Raw genomic sequence first — 14061 nt, forward strand, 5'->3', positions numbered from 1 at the left:
CACGAATCCTTCAAGGTGGTGATTCCACGCACGTTGAGAGGAGCACTTTTACGCTACTTTCATGACACGTGCATCGCTGGGCATGCGAGTGGCCCTAAGACTTACCTCAAGTTGTGCCGCCTCGCTACCTGGCCTGGCATGAAGCGGGATGCTGTACGCTACGCCCGCTCGTGCGACGTGTGCGAAAGGGTCAAGCCACGTGGTGGACGCCCACCTGGGCTCATGCAGCCGATGAATAGCCAGGTTCCTTGGCAAATTGCGGCTTGTGACGTCATGGGACCTTACCCCAGGACTCCGAGTGGAAACCAATATCTGCTCGTTGTCACAGACCATTTCAGCAAATGGGTGGAACTCATCCCACTTTGAAAGCTGACGGCACGCGTAATCATGGGGAAGCTGATCGAGGTGTTCACACGATTCGGCTACCACGGGCAGTTGATAACGGACAATGCATCGTACTTCACTGCCAAACTTTTCGTGGACTCCTGTGCGGCCCTTGGCATTAAGCACAGGAGAACAACCACGTACCACGCCCAGGCGAATCCCACGGAACGCGTGAACCGCAACATCAAGCACATGCTCGTTGCATTTGCGGAGACGCACATCGACTGGGACACCTGTCTCCCCGAGATTATGTTTGCTCTCAGGTCGACCGTGAACCGCTCGACTGGGTACACACCTGCCGCTCTCAACCTTGGCAGAGAGCTGCCGAACCCGTTAGAACTTACTCTACAGGTTCGCAGCAACACCCCGATTGCTTGGTCGGCACGCGCCGACTATGAGACCGGGCTGCGCGCGAGGATGACGGAGGCTTTGGACAAAGGACGCCGGAATCTGAGCACTGCTCGGGCCCAGCAGAAAGCGCAGTATGACCGCTCTCACCGGGAAGTTCACTACAAACCGGGTGACCTGGTGTTGAGGCGCAGTCACGTTCTGAGCGATGCCAGTAAGCGGTTTTCTGCTTCTCTGGCGCCGAAATGGACGGGACCATATGTAGTTTGGGGGAAACTTTCCTCTCTCGTCTACAGGCTGGCGGACTTGACGCTAAGACCGACCGGCGGGCCAGTGCATGTCTGTGATCTCAAACCCTACTTTGACAGAGGGAACGAGTGGCCTGTGGAGAACACCCTCCCCCGCCAGCAGGCAGCCGCACCGAGACGCAAGGCTCGACAACAGAGCCCGGCGCCTCGTTACAACTTGCGCCCACGGAAGAACCAACTCTGACCAACGCGCAGGGAGTAATTTCTCCTGCTTAATATGGACGGAACACCCCTTCCATATTTCGCACCACGGCTTCCGGAGCAAGCACACGCTTTCTCGTCGGAAAAGACCGAGCGGGGTTAGACTAGCTCAAAAAAAAAGTGTAAATCTGGAAAGTAACTAGAAAGAAAAGACAGCGTTGCAGCCGCAGGCCAGCCTTCACAGCGTGCCCGGAGGAAAGCCAGCGGACGCCGCAACGACCGTTGCTGCTTCGAACACCGAGAGCCAGGCTGTTTGGAGGGCGGCCGCATTCCAAAACCAAGAGCCCGCTGTCACCATCGAGCAACCATGCCGGAAAACAGCTTCCGGTCGGCCGCGGGACGAGCGAGCGAAAATTCGGAGAAACCGGGGCCTGTGTCTACCATGGCGAAAACTGCGGCAGAGAAGCCGCCTTGGTGTTCCTCGGGTCCCCGCGGCAGCACCTTCGCCCACGAGAGAAGCTTGGTCCCCCGCTGGGCCCGCCTCGCAAGTCCTCCGCGGCAGAGGGAAAATGGGTCGGCGCGCGTTTGCCACCCCCATCGAGAGGAAAAGAGGGCGAGCCAAGAGCGAGCGGTTCGACCAGCTGAGTGGAGGCCTGCCGTACGCTGTGCAACTGGACGACACGGTGCGTAATTGTCCTGAGCCTGCCTGCCGCCCGCGCGTCCCGGCAAAGCTGCCCTGGTCGACTCACGGGACCTGCGGTCATCGACCCCCTTCAACCCTGGGCTCCACGGTCGTCCATGGCGGTTGTCTACACTGCCTTCCTGCCCTGACGTCCACGGCCTTCGACAACGGCACTGCTGGCTGTGAGCTGAATCTTTTCTTAATTGGTTTTAAAGTTAAACGGCGTTTCGCCGGCCCCACTCGGTACACCCTTTTTGTGAACGCGGTCACTTCTCGGCCGTAGGGCAGTTTTAAGGAGGGGGAGATGTGGGGATACACATGAATCCCCTGCCCCATTGTAACGGCCGCGCGTAATTATCACGCGATGCTATGCGCGCGCCGTTCGGGATGTTTTGCGACGGAGGGCATTCTCGCCACCCCCGCTTCCTTTCGCTCCCCGCCGCGACGCCGCCGCGGAGACTTTCCCTCTTTCCCCTCTTACAACGGAGAGACCTCCTCTCCACAGCCCGGGAGGAGACGCGTTTTTCCCGAGGCTCGCTCGTCTTCTGACGGGAGCCGTGCACACGCATGGATCAGAGATCTACCACGGAGACCGCTGCCCTTATCGCCCGGCCACCGCGTGTGACTTGACCGCCGCGGGCCGTGAGCGAGGAACCACGCGAGGTGAGCGGAACCTTCTTCCCCCACATTTTTGCGTGCGTTCTTTCCTTTGTGTTTTTCACCCCCGTACGCGAGCGGAACCCTCTCCATCGTTACGGCGGTTGTATTGTTGCTGCTGCACTGTATTGCTCGGGAGCAATAAACGCTCCTCCGAGTAGCATACTCGTGTTTGTCCCCTCTGGCCCGAATCCGCCGTGGTTGCGACTCACCGCACCGCGGGTTGGGGGTCACAGCTCTGACTGCTAGGGCTGGCACGCTGGTGCTAGAGAGCGACAACTGCTTCTAGCCCTTTGAGCGTTACTACAAGAATAACCCCCATACCTTTTAGCGTTGAAATTCGAGAAACTTTTTTGCTACCTTGTGAATTGCCAGCCTTGCGTATTCATACTACAAGGCTGACGCTACGTTGATGGAAGGTTGTTGGGTGCAGAATGGAGGACATGGTGAAAGGAGGGGCACAGTGCGCTCGGGAATGAATACGAGAGGTTTTGTTGCTGCTGCATTCACGAAGGCGTACCATTGCTCAGAGGTCAGCTAATTATTCGGCGAAAATTACGATGCAAGTTCTTTAAATCAGAAATGCCTTGTTTTCACTTTGTGATAAAAAAAAGGAGGGGAAGAAAGCTATTTTTGTCATTGTATAGGGGAACGCTGCATACAGTGCATTTTTCTCGCTGCCGCATTTGCCTCTGTACTCATCAAAGCACGTTTGTTTAGAGCGTCGTGTTATGCTGCGACGCATATGTGGCGAAATTTTAAGAGAGCATTGAGTGGTGAGGGGCTTATGCATACACTGTTTGTATGTCTACCTTGCTGTGCCCGAGTGCCAGTATTATATCTGAAACCCCGTGCGCTCTTTAAAATTGAACATCTTGTGTAGAGCACTATAGAAGCACTGTGGACAAGTTTGCTAAGGCGAGTGAAAATAATTCAATTTCGTTGTTTTTACAGAGGGCCATTTTCCGATGGGGTGGCTGACATTGGCAGTGGTGATCCTAACTGCAACTACGCCAGTGGTGATCATAACTGCAACTACGACAGTGGTAATCATAGCTACAACAATGAGCATTGTCTCTTTTATATTTACATGATCATGCTGTGCTACCCATCTTTTGATACAAGTAAAGCAGTATGTGTGCTGTGTTTGTTATGTAGGGATCCCCAAGGAAGGCTCAGTTTGAACCCATGCAGATGTTCTTCTCTTGACCTCATCATATTCCAATCAACGGGAGGACTTCAGGGATAGAAAACAGAAAAGAAAAGAAATTTGGGCAATGCTCAGCAATGAAATGTGCGACCACAGACACATGCGCACTGGTAATACCTGCGAAATGAAATTCAAGGGCTTCAAGCGAGCCTACGACAAGCACCCCCAGCATAAACAGAAGACCGGGATGGGAACAGAAGAGTGGCCATATTTCCAGTTAATGGACGTGTTGCTTTCTGCAAGCATGGAGTATGAAGCTCCTGTGGTGTCGAGCAAGATCGAGGTACCTACCACCTGAGTTGTCGACGCAATTGGAGACTGCACGCCAGCTGGCGACAATGAGGAACAAGCAGAGACATCTGCGCACAGCAAGAAGGCGCAGACTAGTGACGGACTATTTCACCGAGAGCGCCCACAAAATCCTCGTCGCCGTCAGATGCCATCCGCTGTCTTGCGTGAAGTCCTCATATACATGCACTCATGGCAAGATCAAGACAACGCTGCAAGAAGCAGCTGATGATACAGAGACTGAAGTTAAATATGCTTAAGCGGCTTACAGACAGCACTCGATAGGAGCAGCAGCTGACTTTTTCATTTCTTATTTTGAGTGTGTGCTTCGTCTTTTTGCTGGCAGAACTGCTGGCTGGCATTTTAATTCCTAATGAATAACTCTATTTTGCAACAGCATTCTTTTCTTCAGTGATTTACTTCTTGCTTTTTGTTTCTAGTCACACTTTGAAACGCATTTTGTTTCCAAAGGTGTTACTTCTTCCCTTTCGTTTTTAAACACAGTGACTGTATGTTAAAAAATGGCAAGATATTGCTGGTATGGAACGATTTACAATGCATGAGACTAACTCTTCAGTTCATTTTAGTTTAAAAAATTGTACAGACAGTGTATTTACTTGAATATTATTTTACTGCTGTTCAGAGGCCGGAGCGGCCGAAAGTATTCTACAATAAAATGTTTACAAAGAGGCGATCTGTGTGCTGCATAAGTGTAACACTTTAATTTCCGGACGGCAAGTTCAGTTCCTATTGTAAACCTTCTCTACACCACAGGAAACGTGCTTTTGCATATCGCTTCATTGCAGCGCAGCTATTTGCAGGCTCTGTGTCCTCATCATCGAGAGGTGTATCCGAGTCACTCTCCTCCTGCATGGCGTCGTCACCAAATGGCTCTTTACATTGTAGTGTTGCTTTGTGAAGAAGCCATGATGCTACAATCTAGTTCCTGATCCTTAATCTTGGTTGCATATCGAGATACTTGAGTCTTCTGAATTTTCCTTTGAGCTGAGTAAATGCTCGCTCGATTACGGACCTTGCTGCTCCTTGAGTTTTATTGAACTTTGCCTGCTGTTCTGTCAAGTGTCCATCATTTCTGTATGGTCACATGAGACCTACTAACAGGGGATAAGCAGAGTCTCCTATGATGTGAAAATTCTATGGCAAGTTGTCAGCTACTTTAGCCATGTCAGACCTGGCAAGAACTTTGGCACCATGCACTCGTCTCGGGCTCCCTGCATGTATGTAAGTCAATATGATGTTGCTTTCGCAGCAACCCTTCAAGATGACTGACTGGAATTCTTTCTTGATGTAGTAAGCATCTTGCTCCTTTTCAGGGGCTTAGATCGCAATGTTGCAGCCGTCTAAAGCGCCAAGAGCCCCAGAAAAGTGCAATTTTTGGGCAAACTCCTCAGCAACTTCTTGCAAATTTACAGGCCAACGAATGAGGCCTTTTGCAGCACATGCCCATATGTATCAGCAGCGCGAACACCACACAGGAAGAAGAAGGAGAAGAAGGTAAAGAGCGCTGAACTTCCAACTTTTATTTGAGCAAAAATTGAACCCGCACTTTAATACACATACCAGGTAAAATCCCACCAGGGGGGTAATCAAGGCGTGCTATCGAATTGGGACCAACACGATGTCCAGGGCATCAAAATGATAACTACTATCGCACTATACAAAGACTTCCATGAAAAGCACGAATGACATGCGGAAAAAACAAGACAATGTAAAAACAGGGCTGAGTGTGCGCAAATGGAAAAATGGAGAAACAGGGTTGAGGGCGCGAATTTTGCTAAAACCATGAGAAGGCAAGAACACGGTAAAAAGGTAAAAACAGGGTTGAGTGTGCGCAAATGGAAAAAATTGAAAAACAGGGTTGAGGGCGCGAATTTTTCTAAAACCATGAGAAGGCAAGAACACGGTAAAAAGGTAAAAACAGGGTTGAGTGTGCGCAAATGGAAAAAATGGAAAAACAGGGTTGAGGGCGCGAATTTTGCTAAAAGAAAAAAAAACATGAGAAGGCGAGACACGGTAACAACGTAAGCGATGCGAAGGGATGAGCGCCAACAATTAACACGGCTAGAACTGAAATGCAATGTGTGGTGTGTGGTGTTCGCGCTGCTGATACATATGGATCGCAACCAACTAGCCCGACAGATGGTGTTATACATGCCCATATCTCGATAATACCATTACTTAGATAGAACAGCAACCCCCTACTGAGGCCGAATCGCCCAGAAACTCCACGAAATGATTCCTGGCTGCCCAGCAACCACAGTGTCATTAGTACTTGTGTTTGCAGAGGTACGGAAGGTGTCCTCTCTATCGTAAGCCGCTCTTGTGTCGTCCTCAACATCACCTGCATATCAGGCAGAGTATTTGAAAGTCGGTTAGTGGAGAACACGAATTGTTGCTCCCCAATCCAAAGGTGGGAGCTCATGAGCATCGAATGAGTGACTTCGGAGGCAAAAAAATATATCAGTGGATTTTAAAACACTGCCTAACTGTAAATGTGAAGTATCGCCCTTAAATCGATCAAAAGTACGATGTCATGCATGTTTTAGTGCTTGTATAAGCCGAGTGGCGTAGCGCCCTTAATTTTTTTAATGTACCACACATGTTTTCCCGAATGAAGAAACAACAGTATGTATTTCACCTATAATGGGCTGAGGGTCATCCGGAAGTGCTCCTTGAACTATGTATCAGTGTACCGAAGTACCACAATTAATACGTAGCTCTCAATATCACGAATCGTCCTCTCTGCGACTCCGTGGTCAGCGTACAGAAGGGAAAGGCAACATTATTTAATGATAGCAAAACAGTGGAATAGCACCTTGCATCGCAGCACGGGCAGCTTGCAGAATGAAGGTGAACCGCTGCTGCTGGCTGTGCCTCCGGTAATCATTTTCACCCAGCTCATCGTCGTTTACACAAGAACTGCAGTAACTTGCGCTTGTCTGCTGCCATAGTCTAAATGCGCCGGAAACAGAAATTCCAGAGGCATCAGGTGGCGCTTATTCGAGCACTTGAATCAAATGGCCGTTAAGTTGCGCTCCGACATCGCTCCTAGGTGAAGCGCTCGAGCGAGCCCTTTTTGAGCTTGGAGTACGCTAACATAAAGCGCCCATTGCTTCTCGTTATCTGCTGCGTACGTTTTTCCATAGGGTGCCTGTGTGTCCTCTCTCTATCACCTCACCAGACCGCATATTTTATCGCACCATCCATTCACTAACGGTAAATAATGATAATGAAAAGGAGCTTGCAGGATCGCAGCCCGTATTAAACGGTAAATACATTTTAGCATGTTAACTATCGGAGTGAACTAAGGTCAATTAGTACGGCAAACTGGCTAGTTGGAAAGGATTCGCACTCAAATAAACCAGCTTGAAAATCACGTACGACGACAGGAGGACAACACATCAATATCTCGCAGTTGAAATATTTATTAAATGAGAGTAGAGCATTTATAATCTGCAGGTGTCCACATGCGGGATCGGGGTGTAAAAGAAAAACCACAACATGACAGGTGGTAACCGCTAATGCGAAACCAAGAATGGAGATTCGCTATCATACAGCTGAACGGGGGTGGCTCCCGCATTCAGCCTCACCACTCTAGATATGAAAGGCTTCAGAAACTGATCGCATTAATGGGTAGTTTGGGTGTAAGAAGACGTGGCACCTTATGCGGCATCTTCTTGATTCAACGCAGGCAAAATCGGTGCAGAGAAACCAGACGGCGAGGCTGTTAGATGAGTACGCAGGATCCATGGATGATTTTTTGCATGAGCTATAGGGTCAGTACGTTACTAGCACGACAGAAGGTCGACTATCTAACTACTGGTGAAGGGAGAACCCTGAACTAGACGCGGATCTTCCGCCGGCGAAACTTTATTTTGCCATGAGGCAGCTCCACACCGCGTCAGCGACTGGAACAGACGGAGTGACGAATAAGCTTTTGAGAAACGGATTTTGAGAACACGTCGGGGGGGGGGGGGGGGGCACTCAAGGACTTCATGAATGAATGCTGGCGTGGAGGAGAGCTGCCACCTGTGTGGAAACATGCTAGAATCACATTTATCCCCAAGCCTGGAAAGAAGCTGTTTATAGAGAACGTACACCCCCGTATCACTGACCTCTTGTGTGGGGAAGCTAATGGAGCATGTGCTTCTCAACAGGATTCAGTACTATGCAGAGGATGGAGAGCAGCTCTCGCCCACAATGATTGTCTTTAGGGCCAACTTGTCAGCGCAAGACATTGTGATATTGTACACAGTAAACCCAGGGTATGGTACGGGAACTAAATCCATTTTAGTGCTTGACCTGAATAAGGCTTTCCGTAATGTGGCCCACGAGGCCATTTTAAACAACCTTTTAGAGATAAACCCAGGATGTAGGACCTTCTTATATATGAAATTTTTCCTTAATGGTACAACTTGCTGAAAATTTGGTGGGAGAAATTAAGTCTGGCTCCTTCCCCCTAGGGGGGAAGGGGTACGCCGCAGGGCTCGGTACTGTCGACGTCCCTACTTAATCTTCCTTTAATCAAATTGCCATCGAGGCTGGAGGAGGTTCCGATGCTAAAATACACGTTTTACGTGGTCGATATTACGTTATGGGTTACCAGGGGCAGTGCTGGCCAGCTGGAAGAGACGCTGCAACGGGCAGTAAATATTATAGAAGAGCTCGCTGGGGAGGCTGGACTATCTTGCTCACAACCCACACTGGAGTTGCTTGTGGTGCGATACAGACATAGAGGAATACACGCGAGGCGCTATGTCCCACCGCCTCCGCTGGAAGTGAGGGTAGGGGGGCTGCGGGTCGCTGAGGTCCCGACTATCCGGATCTTAGAGTTGTTCTTGCTATCGGACAGAAAGGATAAGGAGGTATTAGAGCGGCTCAAGAACACGGCCAGTGTGACGGTGAGACTGATTAGAACAGCCTGCCGGAAGGCATTCACTGTAAGCAGGGTGGTGTATGGGCTTCCCTACCGTAAGCTGGATGTCAGCGAGAGGGATAAGGCCGAAGCTATGATCAGGCAAGCGTACAAGGCTACTTTGGACCTACCCAACAATTCATCGACAGATCGTTTATTGGGTCTCCTGGTGCACAACATCTGCGATGAGTTAAAAGAAGCGCATTAAGGATGCAAATGGCTAGGTTCTCGAAAACAGTGGCTGGGAGAAACAGTCCAGAGAAGATCAGCATAGGGGTGGAAGTTCCGACCTTTGTCGGAGCTTCCTTTGCCGAAAAACATTCATCCGGTGCATCACCAAGACAGAAGATGGCGGCAGAAGAAGGAGATAGATCATGAAAATCATAAAGAAGGAGATAAATGGGAAAAGGATGGGTCGGGGCTGAGGAGTAGAGAAATGATAAGGGGGAGATATGAAGCTCTGGGAAATCTTTTGACCGTGTGCAATACCTTTTTAAAGAATTAAGTCACCGCTCGAATGCACCCGAGAGAATCCAAGTTTCCTCTAGATATTTTTATCCGTGCTGGTTATAAGGATTTAAATATGTTTATTAGCAATGCCTCTCTGTGTTTGTTATCTATCTCTTGGAGATTTGAAGCCTCACTGAAAATGTATATTTGAAGTTATTGAAGTTTTGAGCACGTTGATTAAATTATTCCGACACTGCCTTTTGTGCGTTCTTTGCTGCGTCAGCTGTGGCGCGCATTGATGGTCGGTTTTTCCTATATATTGTTTCTGATAGCGGGTGCATTGAAGCATGTAGATAACATTTGACGACATGCGGACAAAGCTTGGCTTCATGTCTTTATAGGTTTAGGGGTACGTTCACTGTTAACTTTCGTTTCTTTTTATGTACATCGCCTCCTTTTAGAGTGCTTGCTCGTTGTAAAGCATAATTAAGGGGCTTTTGGGAATAGTTCCGAACAGTCTGGTTGTTTTTTTTTGAGTCTATAGTATTTCAAATAGTTGTCTTTGTCGGTACATATTTTTCGCAGGCGCGTTGCATGTCCGACATATATGCTTTGCTTACAGCCCCATAGATTTTGGCTAGTGAGTTCTAGGTATTGCTTCCGGTCTGCAGGCTTTTCTATAGTGTGTTTTTAAGCTGCCTATTTTGTAAGCGGATGACAGTGTTGAGAAAATTGACGCGTCTTATAATACTGGAATTTAAACTCAACGCTAGAGTGGAATGAATTAAGGAGCGAGACGGAAGCTTTCAGGGTCTCCGACACGTGTTCCAGTATCATAAAAATGTTTTCAATATAATGCAAATATATGAGGGGTTTTTCTAGAATTTTATTTTGTGCCTAGACTCCAGTAACCTCATTAAAATATTTGCGTAAGTCGGTCCGAAGGCAGTGAACATACTTGTTCTAAATACTCGAACGCCCTTCTGAACATATTCTGTGGACATACCACCCTATTTTAATAAGCACTGATAGTCTCAAGAAAATGTTTCCCGGCGTACCTAGGGTAACATAAAGACGCAACACAAGCCCGAGAAATATCCTAGTACACGCTCGGCTGGATAAGAAATCCCCGCCAGCGGTAAGCTCAAGCTCGGCATCTGGATTCAAAAGATGCAAGCATTTACAAAGCGACACAAATTTTACAAGCACGGCAAGCGACTTTATCTTCGACATAAAGACTGGATTGAACTGCGGGTCGTCTAATGCTAAAGACACGCTTCAATGCACCTGTTGTCAAACACCATATATCACTGGAACCGGGCAATCAACATGAGCCACACTAAATGGCCATCGAGCTGGCCCAGCAAAGAACACACAGAAGGCAGTGTCGGAACATTTTCATGAACTTGTTCAAAAATTCGATGCAGTTAAAAGATTCGTTCTTCAAATAGGCTTGCAATCTGCACGGGATAGAAAATACGGACAGGCATTCCTAATTGACAAAGTAGAAGCCTTACAATTAGCAGGGCTCAACATATTCAGAGGAAGCTTGGAAGCTTACAGGGGTATTCCAGTAGTGACGTAATACATTAAAAGGTCTTACATATCGATAAAGGTTTCCCCAGTACGTCATGTCACAGCTTTATCCTTTCCTTCACCCTACCACTCCGTTCCACTTCGGTCCACTCGTCCTTACCTCCAAAAATTTCCTCTTTCCTCTTTACACTTTGTTTGTTGTTATTTATTAGTTTAAGGACGCAGGAGATGTACCTACACAATTAGCCTACTCAAGAAGTCAACAGAACAAATAAGCCGCATGATAAAGAGGGTATCACAGAACAGAAGCGGGATGAAAGAAAGCGACACGATCAAGCTCGTCAGAAGCCTGATAGTCAGCAGAGTCACGTACTCGTTGCCATACCACCGCATGACCAAGAAAGACAAAGAACAGACGGAGGCGCTGCTAAGAATGGCGTACAAGACGGCACTCCACCTGCCAAGAAACACATTAAATGAAAAGCTGCTACAAATGGGCCTAAACAACACATTCGAAGAACTAACGGAAGCCCAGCTAAGTGCGCAAATAGCCAGGCTCCAGCAGACAGCCACCGGCCGCAAGCTCCTAAACAGATTAGGGCACAATGTAGAAGGGATCGCAGATAGAACAGCTAGCATTCCAGACGAGGTCCGCCAGACACTGGACATCAGCCCTCTGCCGAGAAACATGGATCCCAACCTCCATGCCGCTAGAAGGCAGGCCAGGGCAGACTATGTGAAGCGGAACCTAGCCACAATGGAAAACACAGTATACACAGACGCGGCCCTCTATCCATGGGACCACAGGACCAGAAAGTTCCGAGTCGCGGCAGCAGTGGTAGATTACATGGGGGAACCAATTAGCAGCGCGACATTAAGAAACTGTATGGTAACGGAGAGGGAGGAAGCTGCCGTAGGTCTAGCGGCGGCCGAAGGTTACCGTAGGAACAAGTCTTTGATAATCCTAACAGACTCCAAAGCAGCATGCAGGAACTACATACAGGGAAAAATAAGCAAGGAAGCGCTAAGCATCCCCCTCGAAGCAAAGCTTCCAAATAAGACCTTAAGACACAGGATTTTCTGGATACCGGCACACACCGGGATAGAGGGTAACTCGAGGGTAGACAGCCTAGTTCGCGAGATCACGAGCCGAGCAGGGCAGTCAGAAACCCTGGAGGACCCCATGACGGTGGAACCAACGTATGCAGAAATATTAAACTACTACAGAGGGCGGAGATTCAAATACCCACCACCCCACACATCATTAACACAGCACGAGGCGGTCTGCTGGCGGAGACTGCAAGCAGGGACTTTCCACAATTTATACATACTACATAAGATGTTCCCTACACAATACAGGGAGACATGTCCGTGGTGCGGAGCAAACCCCACGCTATATCATATCACATGGGAATGCGAACGTAACAGAGCATTTCACAAGCTAAATGACCCGAATGCGGAACAATGGGAGGGCCTGCTGACCAGCAGCGAGCTCACGGCCCAAAGGTCACTGGTGCAGCACGCCTGCGAAGCAGCAAGACTCAGCGGTGCCCTGGAATAGGGGCGCCGACCTTGTGAAGAGGCCGAAGACATGACGACATCGGCCCACCGCTAAAACCTGATTTTTGGAGGAATAAATGTTTTTCACTCACTCACTTATTAGTTTACTTTATCGTTCTAATTCTACCTTATGCCTTGCACCTCTTGCTATCATTTCTCAGGAGTCCTTGGCTTCCGCACTCCATCCATCCCGCCAGTCACGATTTTTTCCCTTCCCTCGTCGACGTCGTTATACTGATGTTGACGCGGACTGGTAGCGGGCGGGTCTCATGAGTGAGACTAGGGACGTACTTCGCTACTGGTGAATTCAGAGAGGTGTGCAGTTATTCAGACCGTAAGGCACTTGGAAGGCTTTCCTCAGGTTATTTATTACGATGTACGCAACTCGTTTACATATGCCAAAAAATTTAGGCCTCGCTGCTCTAACTAAAAATACAACCTTAAACTGCCACGACTCCGGACTACCGCCGGCCACCACACGGCGAACCCATGCGACCGCCGCTCAAACAACTCGTGCCTCCAAATCCACGCTCGGCTGCGGGACTACCACCGGCCGCACACGACCGTTCTGTCCGGCTGCCACATACAAAACCTCCTGCGCCCTCCTTCGAACGCACCAACCTCGTTGCATCCTGCCAATACTCCGTCCTCAGCCCATAGGCAATCCTCCCGCCAATACTTAGTTTTTAGCCATTAGACGACTTTCCTGCCATCGTTCAGCCATCGTTCAGACGTAAGATGTCACAACACAAAAGAAAAGTGCACAATATCAAACACACACACCTTGCTCTTAGCCGCGGTGGCTAACTAGAACATACTACAACTAGAAGAGACAAACAGATTTTAAAACACGCGTCGTTGTTTGCCGCTCTGGATAGCTAGCAAGATGGATAGGCTTCAGTGCGCGCGCGCGCACGCACACACACACGCACGCGCCCACACACACACACACACACACACACACACACACACACACACACACACACACACACACACACACACACACACACACACACACACACACACACACACACACACACACACACACACACACACACACACACACACACACACACACACACACACACACACACACAGCGCCGCTCCGCCCCAGCCGTCCTATCGTCTTATCGTGTTTCTGACCGACTTCGAAAACAAACCATTCCTCACTCGCGGAGGCCGAGGAACACGTAAACTCGCTAGCTGCGTCGCAACACCGACCCTTTCCTTTCACTCTTTCTTCTGAACCAGAGCCCATTTTCTCTTCTGTTCGCTTCAGTTTTTTCTTTTTCTCTTTCGCCCCGCACTTTGTTTCGCCATGCAGCTCATCTCCTTTATCCTAATTGTCAATTCCTTTATCCAGTCCTACCAAGCCACCTGTCTTAGCTGGACAGACGCACACCCTTTCATGACCGCGTTCACTACCTCTCCATGTTCCGCCCCACCTCCCTGCCTCAGGTTCCCTTTCTGGCGAGCTGGCCTTCTCCTCTTCTGTTTTGGATGTCAACCGGTTAATCCACTTTAGTAGCCACGATGCCTGGACAAGATTCACCCTTCCCAT

The 14061-nt window shown here is 49.0% G+C and overlaps 1 pseudogene; it reads right to left on the reverse strand.

The window, feature by feature from the left end:
• Positions 1–4957: 4957 nt before the first annotated feature.
• LOC149337658 (uncharacterized) lies at positions 4958–14061 on the reverse strand (annotated as a pseudogene).

Source organism: Amblyomma mixtum, chromosome 7 (assembly GCF_055824585.1).
Source record: "Amblyomma mixtum isolate Tamu chromosome 7, ASM5582458v1, whole genome shotgun sequence".
Lineage (NCBI taxonomy): Eukaryota > Metazoa > Arthropoda > Arachnida > Ixodida > Ixodidae > Amblyomma > Amblyomma mixtum.